Genomic DNA, 18,182 nt, shown 5'->3' on the forward strand with positions numbered 1-18,182 from the left:
TATATATATATATATATATATATATATATATATATATATATAAAAGAAAAACAGTCAGGAAATGTTAAGTTAAGAGTAAATATAAATATTAATATTTATATAGTAATCCCCACGGAATAAAAAAAGTTCAATGCAACTAGGATAGAAAAGAAAAAAAATTACAGACTGCAAAAGTATATTTTACATTAATTTATTGTTCGGTACGATACTAAAAAAATATTGGATTTCTTTAATCCGTGGAGTTTCATCAGAGGAAAGATATTACCAAAGGAATATTATAGGTAAGCTATGAATTTGTTAATTGTTTTTATACAGACTTGAAATTTGATATATAAGAGTTTAGAAGGTGTGGAACAAATTTGCATTGGTATTTGAACCGGTTAAAATGGCTGCTAAGAGGTCTAAATTTAAAAATTAAAATTTCGCTGGCGTAAGCAGACTTAAATAGTATCTTTTACGCATGCGCAAATATACATTTTTACCTTTAATTGTCTTCGTTTTCAAAGATTTGCTATCTATTTGACCTTAGCTCATATATTAGCGAATACCATTTGTGACATAACTGTTTTGGTTTCAATTGGAGCCGTTCGCACCTAAGTCATGTTTAAAACCAAAACTTTTGAAATCATTGGATATAATAATTAGAAGAGAATTGGTTCTATAATATTAAATACAAAATCTCCATTAATTAAAATATATTTAAGCCTATTTTATGACTGGACTAGCGAGGAGTACCCGGCGTTGCCCGGGTGTTTGGAGGTGTGTGTGTAAACTCCGGGGATGGGAGGTTAAAAAAAGTAAATATGAGGATCGAACCCGAACCGTTGAGGCAAAGTTGTAAATTAAAGTGTGAAAAAAAAGTGCGACGTTAACCATTGCCCCACCGCGAGATGCTAACGGAAACACGTTTGAATTTATTTAATTACTTGGATTTGGCAGGTGCCCGTTTAAATTGAGTTAATGAGGTCAAGTTTGACTGCGGGATAGTATTTTCCCAAGATGTTATAGGAAAAAGACTAACCCACATGCGGCGAGCGACAAATGTTGAATATTTATCTTCCCGAAATCGAACAATTTAAATAGACAGGTGAGCTTCGTTGTTAACTGTGAGATATTACGATTTATATGTGATATAAAAAGTTTTAAAAAGTTGTTAGGGGAGCGACCGCTTCTCTGAAAAAAGCCTTTTGTAGACATACAGAAAAAGCGAACACACATACATACATTTTCGCTTTTATATTTATAGATAACGCTGGGCGGCTTGCTAGTATATACTAATCACGAAACGTTTTAACACTTTTCGTTTAATAAAAAACCACGTATGCAAGAGTTTGAAATAGTCGCGCAAAATCGTAATCAATTTCAGACAACAAACTTAATAGTTTGAACTGCGACACTGAAGAGTTTTGAAGGAAATTAAAAATTAACGTTAATTGTTTCTAGATGGATTTCTAACAATTCCAGATAATTTGGCGGCAACAATGTCTGAAACTATGGAAGAAATACAACAGATCTTCGTATTTTTGTATTCTTCGAACAATTGTTCTTGTCTTGAGTGCTTTTGTTTCACAACGTTTCGGTTGATGTAACCTCCGACCGTCTACAAGCATATCTTGTCGAACTCGGGAATATATCTGCCAAAATTGGAAATCTGTCAGGATTTTGGAACGGAATCCTTTATTTATTCCACAGGAATAACATGCTCTCGTTTCGAAAGATATGCCTAGTTAAATTTCCTTAGTAATCCGCAATGTTTTGAATGGCTCCCGCACTGAAAATTTAACCTTTAACCCCTAAAAGAATGTAGCTTAACAACTAAATTTACCAAACGCTTTAAACACGACACCACAGGTCTTGCAGAAGATACGAAGAATCAATTCTTATCAAAAAAATTCAGAGTTTAAATATTTGTCTTACAACTAAGATTTGTCAAAACAATGATTTTTATATCTATAAATATTTAATAAAAAAATTAACAGTATTTAGACTCCCAACAAACAAATTATGTTTCTCTAGAAAACATGCAAACATTTTTATTTTGAATTATAAACAGTAATCGTTTAGAATTAGGATAATACCGCGGTGTTCAACTAAATTTACATCGAAAACTTAATGTTATATGAAAAAAAAAAAGAAAAAGAAAAAATAAGTATATCATGTGGCTAAACAATTTTGCCGACTTTTAATATTGTTTCATAAAAATATCTCCAGAAAATGCATGAAGCCACTTGATGTAAGGAGCTACAAAAAGAACAATTCTTCCCATTTGCCAACAATCATCGTTCATGGAATGTTGGGATTTAAAGAACAAAATGAAAAACGGGAGTTACAAAACTGTCGAAAGTAAACCCAACGTCTTCTTACGGCACATTTATACAAAATAAATAGTAAGTTTCCAAAATGATTTGTTTCCGATCTTTATAGATTTCACTCATTTCGCATTTTATTTTCCCTGTTGTGAACTTATTTAAAATCTGTTGTTAAACAAATTCTTTGTTTATTAAGTTTTTACTTATGTATATGCAGCATGGACATCATAAGCGTTTATAATAAGCATGTTATTTTAATGCCTGGAACATGAATGAAAAAACATTCATACTTTTTGCTTGTTGGATGGTTGGTTGGTTGTTTGTTTTTGTTTTACGGCATATCAACCCATTTCGGGGTATTTAATGCCGAATCCAGTGATTTTGAAGAATTTTTTTTTAATAGAATATTTTTGTTGTTTTCAAGTCGGTTTCTATTCAACCCATAGTTGGGACCCTAACAGGTACTACCACTCCGGATCAGAGTGGGCCTGGGAGCAATGGTAATTAAAGGGTGGCTCCACACTCCCCAAAGCTCGCAAGTTGGGGCCTCACCACTGGATATAGTTAAAGATCATATCCAGGACCCTCATTGAGGGACTTTTACCCTCTGCAGGGGGACAGTCGGTATATTCTAATGCTCTACCGACAGGGCCGTTTGTTGGATGAGTTTAAACTGAACACAAATTTTATCTGTTCATCTCGAAATATGTGTACATCATTTGAAAAAAAAAAGAACTGAGCGAAATTTATTATCAAACTTTTCCTTCTTAAAATGAGAAACTTCATTGTGATCTGGAAGATTTGTTAATTTAAACGATCACTTATAGAATATGGCTGAATCACCTTTAAGTTTAACATGTCAGTAATTCACCTCGCAATTCATAAACACACAAAGTGTTATATTACAATTCATATACATACAAAATGTTATATTACATTTAAATCAGTGATGAATGTGATGAAAGTTGATAAAATGAGTAATCCATGGCAGCAGACAAATAACCAGGGTTGTGGAGTCGAAGTCGGGAGTCGGAGTCGAAATCAAAGATGATATCAAAGGCGTCGGAGTTTGTCGGAGTCGGTATCCTAGGAATTCTAGAGGTCTGAGCGGGAGTAGGAGTCGGACTTTTATTATCCGACTCCGCAACCCTGCCATTAACTACCAGGAACTTTCAATTGGCCTTTTTTTTACGTAACTTGGCTAGAAAAAAAAAAGCGCCCTTTTGACCGAATAATGACGTATGATAAAAAGTGGGTAATGTACTCAGATCCCAACAGAGGAAATAACTTATCCCTAGCTGATCCTGTTTTATAAACCCGAATGACAGTATTATAATAAATAAATATACCTATCTCAAATGATTCACAATAAAATAATATATAATACCATTCAGTACAAACTCGACGATGGAAGACCAGATGAGAAGAAAATAACAAACTTGGATTTATGAGACCAAGAATCTAACATTGATCCCTATTCATGGGCCCGGAGCGCAGTGGATAGAGGCGTTCAATCTCTACGGTTCTAGGTGAGCATTGTCTGAAGATAGCGGTTTCAATCCTACCCAAAGTAGGCCAGAGGATTACTTGGCCAAAATGTGGTGAGACAACAACAACAGCAACTGTGAAGGATACAGTTAAGAGACTCAGCATTCCTATCCCGTCGCTGGTTACCATACGAAGAAGGCCAGAGGATGAGTTGGCCGAAACGAAGTCAAACAACAACACTTATGAAGATGAGGATAACCGTCGTAAATAAATAAATGTACTAGAAAATTTTACAACACAATTGATAAAATTTTTAAAGCATACTAAATGGGAAATAGAAAACATACAAATATGTGATCAACTGGACATGTAAATGGAAAACACACAAAAAAAAAACAACAACCAAAAAACACAAAACACAAAACAACATATGGGTCAACCAGATCAGAATGTCTGAATATATAGACTTTCTGACAAAAAATACACCAAATATTGATGTTATTGATTTATTTCCTTTTTATTTTATAACGCTATCGCTTAAGCGGAACCCCGGTGCTTCATCAGTGTGGCTTGACCCAAGAAAGTAAGCAACAAGGCAAACTAATTACCATAATACCCACGAGCCCTGATTATATTAGCAATACATCCACTGGTGAATATCAGGGTTGGTACATGTGTGTGTTTAACGGGACGATTGATGACGCAATAACCACGCGAAAATGACAAATAAATAATTGTTTAGATTAAAAATATTTTCGTCCAAAAAGGGGAAAATCTTAAGTTGTTTTGATGTGTGCGTTTGGTTTCATTTCGAATTTAATTCTGAGCAAAGCAAAAAGGTGAAAGCCAGTCGACTTTTTATCAGTTAAAATTTTGCAAAACTCAATCATGTTCTGCGAAATAAAAAATAAAAATAATTTTCCTCTATGAAACAACCAAATTAAACACTGCAGAATAAATAATGGAAGATATAAAAAAAACTGACGCATAACTAAAAAAATTACCAATAAAAGGGTTGATATGCCGTAAAACAAAACAACCAAACCAAACCACACATGAATAAATATTTGAAAATATAAAGAATTTGAAGAAAATAAAACTTTTTACCAAATCACTGAATTCAGTATCAAACAACCCGAAATTCAGCATCAAATAACCCGAAAAGGCTTAATATGCCGTAAAAAATAACACAATAAACGTTAAAAATAAATATTTGAAGATATAAAGAATTAGAAACATGTGTCCTATCTCCAAAATTACTGAATTTAGCATTTAATAATTAGAAATAAAGTTGATACAAAAACAAAAACAAAAAAAACCCTAAAAAAACAAAACAAAACAAAAACAAAAAAACAAAAAACAAACAAGCAAACACAAAAAACTAAACAAAATGAAACAAAATAAAAACTAAAAATTTGATAGGAGAAATACTGGCGAACACAAAAAAGCTTCTTTCTGGATAATGCACAACACTATGTTGCTAACAATCTATAGTCAAGACTTAGAAACTAAATGGTGTAAATGATACATATTTTCAAGATTCAGCACCCGCGTTCCTTTAGCTGATTATTTCAAAATGATGTTAGATGTCTTAAAAGCTAAAGAATCTACATTAGTAAACTGTTGGAGGTAAGTAACATATCTTAAAACATCTTTTAGTAAGTCAATATAGATTAAAATTAAAAAAAAATGTTTCACATTTTGACAATAGCGATTTGACATCAAATAATAAATATTCCACAAATTTCAGTTTATTTATTATTTTGACTATTTTAAAGTTAGGACAACTTCAATTTATAAAAAGTTAAATATAAGATCTGCATTGGATTTCATCTATTATACAAGGTGCCTTAAACAGGTTTCTAGACATTTTAGTATAAACATTTTATTGTTACTAAACACATAAAACTCTAGTCCATTTCGAAGTAATCTCCCCCGGTTGCAATGCATTTATTGTACCGTTCCAACAACTTCTGGAAGGCCCCTTGGAAGTCTTGCGTGAGCGTGTCAATGATCTCTTGTCACAGCCTATATTATCTCCTAGATTGTCTCAGAACGACATGCTCTAATATTTTCCTTGAGTTTAGGGAATGGCCAAAAGTCACAGGAAGCAAGGTCTGGCTAAAAGGAGAGTGATGAACTGTCTTGATGCTCATATTTGTCCAATAGTCTGTAACAAGGATGGAAAACCTTTGAAGCAAACTTCTCGCCAATCTTCCGCATCTCCTCAATTCCCCGAGAATAATTGTGTGCACAGTTCCCACACTGACATCAAACTGTGCACTTATTGCCTCTACTTATTGCTTTACAAATGAAATTCTTTATTTGGCCAGTCAACTCTGGTGTTCTGACTTTCTAACTCCACTCGCACCTCTCATCATCTCTCATAGATACTATGCGTTCCTTCAATCTATTATGCCACTCAAAAACTGATGCTCGATTCATGCTAGATGGTCCAAAAGCAGTCTGAAACATTCCATACGTTTCTGCGTTTTTTTTTGTTTCAAGTTTAAAACAGAATTTTATTGCATATCATTCTTCTAAAGTATTCTCACATCAAGGTTGCATTGTTGAAATCCACAAGCTGTAAATCAGGCTTTTGTATCTATTTACTGTGCCTCCCCACGGGACAGAGTTAGACACCAGGGTCGTTTTTTAACGTGGAGAAAAGGTACAAAAATAAAAATTGTCTCAGTCGTGAAGGATTTCTCCTCCACCGAAAGAGAACAAGAAATAGAAGTGCAGCATCTGAAGAACAGATGGTATTTATTTGCTCCCCCACCGAGCAAATAAGGCACAAGGCCGATTTTTAATGTGAGGAGTGAAGGGGAAATGGGGACCAACTCCCCGGGGAGTAGGGGAGCTGGATAGTGACAATTGGTATGAAGGGTTGCCCCTACATTGACCAAGGTCTTATCTGTGGGGTCGCCCCCACATAGGGTCTTTACTTGCAGTATCTGCCGGAACAGATGGTATTTATTTGCTCCCCCACCGAGCAAATTAGGCACAAGGCCGATTTTTAATGTGAGGAGTGAAGTGAGGGGGAAGGGGTAAAGGGGACCAGCTCCCGAGAGGTGGGAAATGGGAGCTGGTTAATGGTCAGGCATGTGGGGTTGCTCTCACATCTGGTCTTTGCTAGTCATAGCTAGTCATAGCTTGCAGCATCTGCCGGAACAGATGGTATTTATTTGCTCCCCCACCGAGCAAATTAGGCACAAGGCCGATTTTTAATGTGAGGAGTGAAGGGAGGGGGAAGGGAAAAAGGGGACCAGCTCCCGAGAGGCGGGAAATGGGAGCCGGCTAAAGGTCAGGCATGTGGGGTTGCCCCCACATGTGGTCCCCGCTAGTCACAGCCAGCCACAGCCTGCAGCATCTGCCGGAACAGATGGTATTTATTTGCTCCCCCACTGAGCAAATTAGGCACAAGGCCGTTTTTAATGTGAGGTAAAAACCAGCTCCCCTAAAAGTAGGCAAAAAGGGGGCACTCTGGTTACCAAAAATAATAATTGTCCCAGTATAGAGGGTTTCCCCTCCATTGACTGGTACAAATTATCTTAAGTGCAGCATCTGCCGGAACAGATGGTATTTATTTGCTCCCCCACCGAGCAAATTAGGCACAAGGCCGATTTTTAATGTGAGGAGTGAAGGGAGGGGAAAGGGAAAGGGGGGACCAGCTCCCGAGAGGTGGGAAATGGGAGCTGGTTAAAGGTCAGGCATGTGGGGTTGCCCCCACATCTGGTCTTTGCTAGTCATAGCTAGTCATAGCTAGTCATAGCTTGCAGCATCTGCCGGATCAGATACTACACTTTGATCTTGTCCCGAAGGCCAAGTAAATTGTAGGCTTTTGTAGAGTGTATTTCTATTCCTGTTGTAGCTGTTCATTTTAATTTGAAATCATAAAGATTAGCCAGACATCTCATAAGATGTACAACAATAATAAACTGAATTTTCAATAGTCTATACCAATTTAAAAATCTGTACAAAAAAAGTCCGGAAACTTATTGAAGTCACCCTGTAACTTGATTTTACTCCTTGCAAGATGACATAAAAGCGGTAGAAAAGTGTTCTGTTCGATGATTTCATTATACTCGCTAGTCCTGAATAAGATTCGAAAGAGCCACGAACAAACTAATAATTCGTCTATTCGTCTGTTCTCGGATGAAGTCTTTTCTCTTTTATCTTTTAATAGCTGGTTGCCCGGCGTTGCCCGGTCGTACAATATGCTTAACCATATTTTCATTCATGCAGATTGCGTACGTATTATTATAATATCAATTCTCTATTAATTTGAATATATTAAAAGGAATAAATAATTTGCCTGGTGCACTAATTCGCAAAATAAATATATAAATAAATAATTATGATAAAGCTGCTCATCAAATATCTGTCTGTCTTTGTTTACAATATCACATCAGCTGATATTTGGGTTTAACGATTTTAAACATAATCTTTTTCCCTTATAGATAAAAAGCAGAAATTTTACACGGGAATATATTACGTTACACCGTTATCTATAAGAGAAGATTAAATATTAAAAAGAAACGAATATTTTCGATTTTCGATACTTATCGGACGAATTTCTGTACAAAACATATCTAAGAACACTGCCAGCCATATAAATTACATTTGTGTGACATTTGCAAACGATAGGCTCAGCCGTTTCGGAACCTATAAGGAAGGGACTCTCGCACACACAAAGTGAGTTTTATATAATAGATAGATAGATAGATAGATAGATAGATATTTCATTGGTAAAGCAGTTTCCTAAAGTTGATGGGGACTCGGTTGGTTCCACGTATTAACATAACTCCAAAGGTTTGACCAAATAAACAAAAAACTCATTTTATGACGTGCGTTCATGCAATCATATTGACAGTGTGTAAACACACACACACTCGTGTACACATAAAATATATGTTCTTCATATTTAATTTGTAACATTGATCGTAATGGACGTTTAGCGCTTCGAAAATGTTATGCTCACATACGGATGTTTTTGTTAGGTGGGTAGGATCAAAAAGAGCCCGCAACTATATGAGCACAAAGGCGAAGGCCAACAGATATGTAAACATCTTCTGACGCAATTACGCGCTAATAAAGCACTGTCAAAAATGTCTCGTGAGAGAAACAGATTTCTTTCTGACAGTGATTTCACGAACCATCATGTCATATTTTCAGAGATGTCATCGCGATGGTTGTAGCCAGAAAGGTCATATCTATTAATAAGTTTTTGTTAAAAATTCTTAATGTCAAATATGACTTCATATTTTTCTTTTTTTCACCCCAAAACAAGGAATATTGAAATCGGTATATAAGGGCTGCTGCGAATTAAAGGCCAGATTAATAGATTAAATTCTTAGTGTAGATTTGTGCCCAAACTTTGCTATACATTTGAAGATTCTAGTTTTCTATATTTGCCATTAGCTTTGACATCACGATTAGAAAGTTGTGCAACGAGAAATTCGTTAACATTACATTTAAATTTCTGTATGTTTATAGTAAACGGAGAAGGTAGGGAATTTAAAAAAGGAATCATATTCTGATTTTCATATTTGCCCTTGTAGGTGTATGTTGAGCAAAAAACCATTGGGTTTAGCATCATAAGTCCAGAGTTAAACAGCGATTTATTTATTTATTTGCCGACTGTTATCCTCATCTTCAGAGTTGTTGTTGTTTTACCGCGTCCCCTGGAATACTTCATGTTTATGGCCGCGACGAGATAGGAATACTTAGTCTCGTAACTCTAGCCCCAGTAATTACTGCCTTCCATAGTTGTTGTTTTCCCACCTGAATTAATCGAAACATGGTGAAACAACAACGATGAAGATGAGGATAACCGTCTGCAATAAAATAAAATAAATAAATAAATTAAATAAATAAAATAAATAAATTAAATAAATAAATTAAATAAATAAATAAATTACATAAATAAATTAAATAAATAAATTAATAAATTAAATAAATAAATTAAATAAATAAATTAATAAATTAAATAAATAAATTAAATAAATAAATAAATAAATTAAATAAATTAAATTAAATAAAAAAATTAAATAAATAAATTAATAAATTAAATAAATAAATAAATAAAATAAATACATTAAGTAAATAAATAAATAAATTAATTTTTTAAATAAATAAATATAATAAATAAAATAAATAAATAAATTAAATAAATAAATAAATTAAATAAATAAATTAAATAAATAAATTAAATAAATACATTAATTACATAGATAAATAAATTAAATAAATAGATTAATTACATAACTCAATAAATAAATAAATTGATTAATTAAATAAATAAATACATTAAATAAATAAATTAAATAAATAAATAAATTAAATAAACAAATAAAGAAATAAATAAATTAAATAAATTAAATAAATAAATAAATAAAATAAATAAATAAATTAATTAAATAAATAAATAAATAAATTAAATAAATAAATAATTAAATAAATAAATTAAATAAATAAATATACAAATTACCCATCTCAAAGAATTCCAACAAAAAATAATATTGCGATATATTTGTTCATAATATATTTAAATTGATGCTTATTGGTGCGATAGGGAGAGCAGGAAAGGAATTCCAAAAGTAATTAGTTCAAGGAAAGAATATATTACAAGAGAAATAATCTGAGGACTTCTCCGGTGAAAAAAAAGTGGAATTATGTTGGGTTATTCGGAGAACAAGTTGATAATCCTTCCGTACCTGACCCCTGACAGAGTTGGCGTAGCGTTTTAGCAATATTTTTGCAACTTTTACATCTGACTCAATTCTCATCTAGTAAAAATCCTTTGGTGTCAATGAACTTTTCGACTTCAATTTACAAACATTGATTACCCCTCCGACTGCAAGTCTCGTCATATACTTGCCATAGATTCCTCCAAAGACCCAAGGAATGTCAATTGAAATACTTGTCAAGAAAGGCACAGAGATACAACATTGCTGCGATGGGACAGTGGTTGAAGCTTAGCAGACAAAGTAGAGCCTATTAGAATGAAGACTTTTTATGGACCCAAGATAGAGAGACTAGTAATAGATTTGGATATTAATTAGGTAAGAATTAATGTATCGCAATCGAGAATAATAGATCTAACATTTTATTTTCATTTAAAGAAGTTCGGATTCAGTTATGGAATATCATCGCAGAAACAAGAACAAAAACGTAAACCGTATTTTAAAGAAATCCTAAAACAAATTGTCGACACCGACATTGGTCGCAACCGACTCCTCGTTGATCGCCAATCAATTATACTTAATAACCTGCTTTATTATTGGTAAAAATATTTAATGCATTCGGTGAGCGTTTTGAATATTATTGGCATAAAGCAAGGAAGGCTGTGAAAATAACAGGCAGTCGCCGGACAATGCGGCTCTCAGTATTGACCTCTTGGGGTTCTAAGCGCAATATTTTCCGGCAGAAAATATGATGGCGCCGCGATTATATATATAAGTAAAATTGTCTTTGTGTGTGTGTGTGTGTGTGTGTGTACATTTCCCCACCAAACTACTCTGTCAATCTTAAGACTCAAGATTCGCCATAAGGGGTATTGAGATTTGGGATAACTTTTTTAATCGGTTTCGGCCAGAAATTTGCCTGTTAAGGGGTCAAAGTTCAACGATTTGACCTTGAAACTCTACCAAACTCCGCCAGTTTTGGGGTTGAATTTTTAAAAGTTTTATTTGCTTTGAGTCCAAAACAATAAATGTTAAGCAGTCAAAATTGGGGTTAAAGGTAAAAAAAATGACTTCTGCGGCTCTACCAAATTACTCAGCCATTTTTGGTTTAAACATTTGAAATCTTACAGGGAGTGTATTCATACATAGGGCAAGATTTTTAATCTTTTTTTGGGTGTAAATTTTGTTGCCAAGGAGTAAAAGTTCCAAAGATTTGACCTTTGCGATCATTATCAAAATATTTAGCCATATTTCGGTCTAAACATTTGAAATTTTAATTAAAAGGTATTCAGACATGCAGCGATCTTTTGAATCAGTTTTTGTGCGAAAATTTGGCTGCCAAGAGGTCAAAGTTGAAAGAGTTGACCTTTGCAGACTCTACCAAACTTCTCTTCCAAGTTTGAGTCTAAGTATTTGAAATTTTAGATGTAGGTTACCTGGACATGAGTCAAACTGTTTTATATACATATGCACATTAAGTTATGAACAGTACATTGGGCTCGAGCAAAGCCGGTCTGACCTATGTATATGTATATATATATATATATATATATATATATATATATATATACATACACGATGTTTTGGGAATTAAATTTTCAGAGGAAACGATCTTAAAAGTACACCACGTCTCAGCAATTGAACTTTGAAGTGGTAATAGCAGCAAAAACATCATCGACACTAATAGTAGCTGTTTTTTCCTAATTTTTCATCTGATAGACATTTTTTCCGCCATTTTGGTTAGATGATCACTGCAGACATTTTATGGATAGAATAAACGGTTTTATGTTTGCCATGGTGATAGGATGAATGTTGGGAAAATTATATTTGTTAACTGTATTAACTCTCAGGTATCCGAAATATACTCTGCTTGTCTTTTCTGAAGTTGAACTCGATAAGCATGACGTCACGTGCATCAGATAAGCAATGTAAAACTATTACTAGCAGAATGACCTGATGTTAGTAGTGTTAAATGATGGACATGACACAATATGATCTTTTTGCATTTTTTTTTTTTACATCTATTAATATTTAATTTAGCGGATAAGTTTGAAGGATGGACACAGATGTGACTGGGTGGCAGGAGGTACAATGGTATTAATTTAACAGAAAATTAAATGTTATGTGTTATTTTGGATATCTATTTCACAAATAAATTCCTATAATTCTTCCCATTCCAATGGCGTTATACGGAGCTCCATATTCGACAATGTATGTGGCATCAGTGACGTATAGATCCCAACTGAATCTAGCTTAAAAACTTTCCCATATCACATGATTAAGCCAACGAATTAACTATCCATTTCCGATAATCGTTCACTTACATAAACAACGATATGATAGTGTGTCTATGAGTGGACGCGATTCGTCAGGAATGGCATAAAAATTATGCTTCGACACTGTTCGCCCTAATATTAATAAATTACTGACATGATTTTCTTCAACACTAATATGAATAATTTTACTGACATAATTTTCGCCCTAATATAAATAAGTTATTGGCATAATTTGATAAGTTTATATCTATATAAATAAAAATTATCGAATTACGTCAGTAATTTATTTCCTTACATATAAATTGAACAAATTTATTTTGGCATCTCAAATGCTATAAAAACACACCATAAGTTGATTATTTTTTTTCCCTAGACTAAAGAATTTCTTCCTGAGGATTTTGTGTTTCCTGACTTGAATTTACAACATGTATAAAGTAATGCCGTTACATTATGAAAAAAGATTCATGATAGATTTCATAAACAAAAACGTACGAGCAATTTTTGCTGCTTGTTAGTAAGAAGTTTTTTTTTTTTACATCAAAGGGATGCATCAAAAGTTATCGAAGCACAATGGTTATGTTTTGTGTCATCTTACAGAGTCCAAGTGAGTTGTACAATGAATAATGGTTATTTCTTTTATTTAACACATGAAACACAGAATATTTCCATTTGGAATATAAGGGGACTGTAGGGAGTTGAGCAGTGAGATGTCTTTTCACATTATATTCAAACTTCAGTAAATTAGTACAGTCATGGAAGCAGGATACATGGAGAGAATTCCAAGGTCTAACAGTTCGAAGGAAGACACAATTAGAGAATACTGAAGGGGCTAAATTTTGCTGCTTGCCGAGTTAGTTGGGAGTATGTACCTGGAAGGGGCACACGTGCTATTGGTTCATTAGAGGACATTTAATTCAAGTACTTGTAAAACGGGCACAGTGCTGAACAATTGCAGCACTGGGACAGAGGTTACTTAGCCGATAGTGCAGGAGTTATAACATTTGATACTCTTTTATTTGTCCTATGTGAGAACGAGGAGCTAGTGGTAGATGCACCAGCCAATATGCGGCAACGATACCCTAAATATGAGTGAATAGTGGGTTTGTAAACATATACAATATTTTCTAGTGTTAGTAAATTTCTAGAAAGGTAAAGAGAGCTCCCCTATATTTGCAGCAGATTAGGCATTGTCCTCAATTCATGTTGTATGTGAATGTTAAGCCAACGAGTTTAAATGATGTGCTCTCAGGTATGGTGTTATTTGCTATGACAATCAATGGCCAGGAAGGTTTTTTGTTGTAATTGTTAAAGGAAAGAAGTGTAATCTTAGTAGCATTGTTATATTATAAACGCTTTTTCTAAGAATTCGAAACACAACAACTATTGGTGTAAGCAACAGTCCGTTTTTTATTTCTCCTGTTGTTCTTGCTTATGGTAGATAGAGAGAGAGAGAGAGAGAGAGTGGGAGAGCGACAGAGAGAATTGTCGTAGCGTCTACTTGGTTGACAATCAAATCTCCAACTGCAATCTTTTTCCTTCTGTCACTTTTTCCTGTCAATCTTTTCAAAACATCCACATAACCAGATTCCTTTCTGTTACATTTTTCATAACAATAACAAGGTCTGTTTATATTTGTGAGAAATATTGAAATAATTCCCGTTCAGCTTGTCAATTTCTGACATTTCATCCGCAGACGCGTGCCACATTTTAATTCATGAACATACATATATGTATATACACCTATACACACACACACACACACACACACACACACACACACACACATATATATATATATATATACTAGCATGTCAACCCGGCTCAGACCGGGTCATTCGTGTAACAGGATTAAATGTAATAAACCATGGCAGGTGCTCGTCTGAACTCCAATCTCTGGTCCCCCCTCGCCAATCTTTCACGAAAAACACCCGTCTAGCTGAATCCACTGTGAAAAATTTCCCCCACTCTTTATCTGTGCCGAAATCAAAACGCGGATTCCATGAACAAAGCTTCTTTCTTAGAACTACACGCATGTGGAACTCTGTTCCGTCTGCCTGCTTCCCACCGGACTACAACTTGGATGTCTTCAAGTCCAACGTTAACAAATTCCTAATGAACCGCCCCCTTAAGTAAGCACTTCATCAAATCTCCACACTAACGTAATGTACTTGCAATAACCCTTATCCCTGAGTTGCTTCCGGGCCTTGATAAGTGGTGATCACTGTGTAAAAAAAAAAAAAAAATCCCACTTAGGACCCCATTCCATTATCGACTGAATGTTGTTTTCTAGGGTTTCTGCCTTTGTCTTCGATATGTGTACAATGTTTTTTTTTCGTCATTTCTATTATAGAGTCATCACCAAATATACCCATCTCAGACACAATTTTATCAGGGATGCCACTTATAAATACAAGGAATAATTATTGGGTCATCTAAATAAATCAATTAGCAAATTGTGAATCCATAATCCTCCAATCGTTTATTAATAAAGTACCAGTTAGTAATGAATCATTGTATTTAAATGTTTTAAAACGAACTTCTTAATATACTCAGTCATGGATATGTGACTACATTAAGATGAACTAATTTGCATATTGCTTTAAAAAAAAACGAACGTCGATTAATTAACTATTGATTTTTTAAAAATGTTTTACTTATTAGATGATTTGTTTCATTAAATAATTACGTTTAAGTATATTTATTCATAATTTCTACATTCTGTATAATTGCGTTGAATTTAAGATGAAGACATTTTAGCATATAAATTATCTTGTCCGTATGTGTACTAAAAATCCCTACTAAACCCTGTTTAGCATATTTGGTCTACAAACATGTAATATATATATATATATATATATATATATATATATATATATATTTATTTTTTTACTATAATAATTATATATATACATATATATATATTTGTAGTGATCGACATACATACCTGTTTCGTTGTATCACAACTCATCAGTGCCGCTAGACTCCTCCCAAGCCAAGGATTGAACCTAGAACCGTCGCGTTGACAGTCGGCAGTTCTCCCACTCGACCACGGAAGCGATGACCGCAAACAACTTGTCCGAATGTCTATTTTAACAAACATCCGTCCACCACTTTTACAGTGCTCAAACCGTCTGTTTGTAAACAAACCGTGAGCTTCGCATTTTCAGCCAATAAAGTAGCGGGTGAGATTATTTACGACCGTGCTCTACCCAAAGAGGGGGGCTTAAAATATATTTGTAGTCATCGACATACAGTACTGTTTCGTTGTATCACAACTCATCAGTGCCGCTATATATATATATATATATATAGGTAATTCGAACATGTGGCTCACTTTCTATTTGGTTTTGTGAAAATATCTGCTAAAGGGTAAAATTTGACAAGAAATATACATAAATCGGCAGAAGTAAATCGACTATCATCGAAGCATGCATACACATTTTTAACTTGAAGTCGCTTAATTTGAGCCTTTTCTTATCCATCCAGCGGTAGCTCAAACAGTAACGATGGTGACTGAAGCGTTAAATAACGACTAAGGCTGGAGTGCTGATGGTTTTGGTTTTTATTTCAGATGATGGCACCGAAGTTACCTTTTATAAACTTTTGAAATCATTACACTATATATTGGGCACAATATAATAATCAATAAAGGATCCGCATAATTAAAATGTCATATTGAAGCTTATAGAATATCTGTATGAATATAATTGCACGTAATAATTAAGGGAAAAATGATCATCCCATGAGAAAAACGAAAAAAGCTAATAGGGAATTAAAATGAATGTTTTAAAAAAGTTGTATTTTCTTTTTAAATAAATAGAAAAAAAGGTTTTAATATGAATATCAATACACACACACAAAAAGAAAACCCACATTTATAAGAGTATAGAAAAGAGTCTTTGTCTGTCTGATCGTCTGTCTGTCTGTCTGTCTGAAAGAGTGGTATCTATCAAAGTACTATATTAAGTGTTGGTCTACAGACTTGAATCTTGATATATGGGGTATTTGGACTTGTGAAACAAATTCATTTTTAGCCGGAACAAAGAGCTGATAAGGAGGTCAAATTTGAAAAATTGGAACTTAGCAAGCGGACGTCGACTTAATGTGTATCCTGTACGCATGCGCAAATATACATTCATATGTTTAATTGCATTAATTTGTAAAGTTTTGATATGCATGTGTTCTTCGATCAAATGGTAGCAAATACCGTTGTAGATTTAAAAGTTTTGGGTTCGATTTTAGCTGATGTCACTCAAGTTATTGATTCTTGTACGACTTTTGAAATTATTACAATACATATTGCGTCCAATATAATAATAATAATCAATTAAGAATTAGTTTTATAATACGAAATCTGCATGACTTAAAATACCATATTTAAGATTATTTTAAGGCTGGGCAAGATCGGGTGGCTTGCCAGTACTCTAAGAAAGTAAACCATAAACAGATAAAACCAACCAATATATGCATCTGTTTAAATAGGTATTTTATTGAAACATTTAATAATCACATATGGAGTGATATATCACAAAATATACTAAACAAAACTTATCGAAACATTGAAATAATTTCATTTATATTATTGATGCTTACTTGGTTGAGTAGACAGCTGTTAGTTAAGATAACCTTATTCCTTGTGAATCTAAAATATGATCGAAGAAATACGAGTATGACCTTATACCCGGGAAACAGAAATCCAAATAAAATAAAGCTGTTAAACCAATTTTACGAACTCCAAACGCGAAAAACATTGTTGAGGAGGACATGTTTCGTTCAAGACTATTTTGTGAATCCCTACGGTGGGAAATGAAGCAGTAGTGGATTGAGAAACGTCCAATATCTGACATCGATTTATAGAATATGCATACACGAGGTCAAAGCGACCACTGGCAGTGCAGTAACTGGGTTAAAGGTTTGTATTGAAACCATCAATCAAATTGGTTTGAATCTTTCTTCCAAGAAGACACCGAAAGAGTAAACCTTGCAATAGAACTGATTGTTCGCTCTCAATCATGATAGCACGATACATAACCCCAGTGTTTCATATTGAATTGTAAAAATAACTTTTAAACAAAATGTTAGTTTAAATCTTATTGCATATAACCTTAAAATATTTTTAATATCAGTTTTTAATTTGAACGTTTTATACAACTTTGTGGAATTACAATAGATTTTTATGGAATTTTTTTCAAAGTGCGAAGAAGAACAGCTGATACCTATCACAAAGTCAGACATGCCTATTCATTTTGAATTATTAATTTTGAATTATTAATTTTGAATTATTAATTTTGAATTATTAATTTTGAATTATTAATTTTGAATTATTAATGTTGAATTATTCATTTTGAATTATTCATTTTGAATTATTCATTTTGAATTATTAATTTTGAATTATTTATTTTGAATTATTTATTTTGAAT

The 18,182-nt window shown here is 33.4% G+C and overlaps 1 protein-coding gene across 1 annotated transcript in view; it reads right to left on the reverse strand.

Moving 5' to 3' along the window:
* The window catches only part of LOC145276697 (uncharacterized), a 1,014,367-nt gene that overhangs the window by 113,940 nt on the left and 882,245 nt on the right, over positions 1 to 18,182 (reverse strand). The window lies entirely within an intron of this gene.

Source organism: Euprymna scolopes, chromosome 5 (genome assembly GCF_053919585.1).
Source record: "Euprymna scolopes isolate OS-2025 chromosome 5, ASM5391958v1, whole genome shotgun sequence".
NCBI lineage: Eukaryota > Metazoa > Mollusca > Cephalopoda > Sepiida > Sepiolidae > Euprymna > Euprymna scolopes.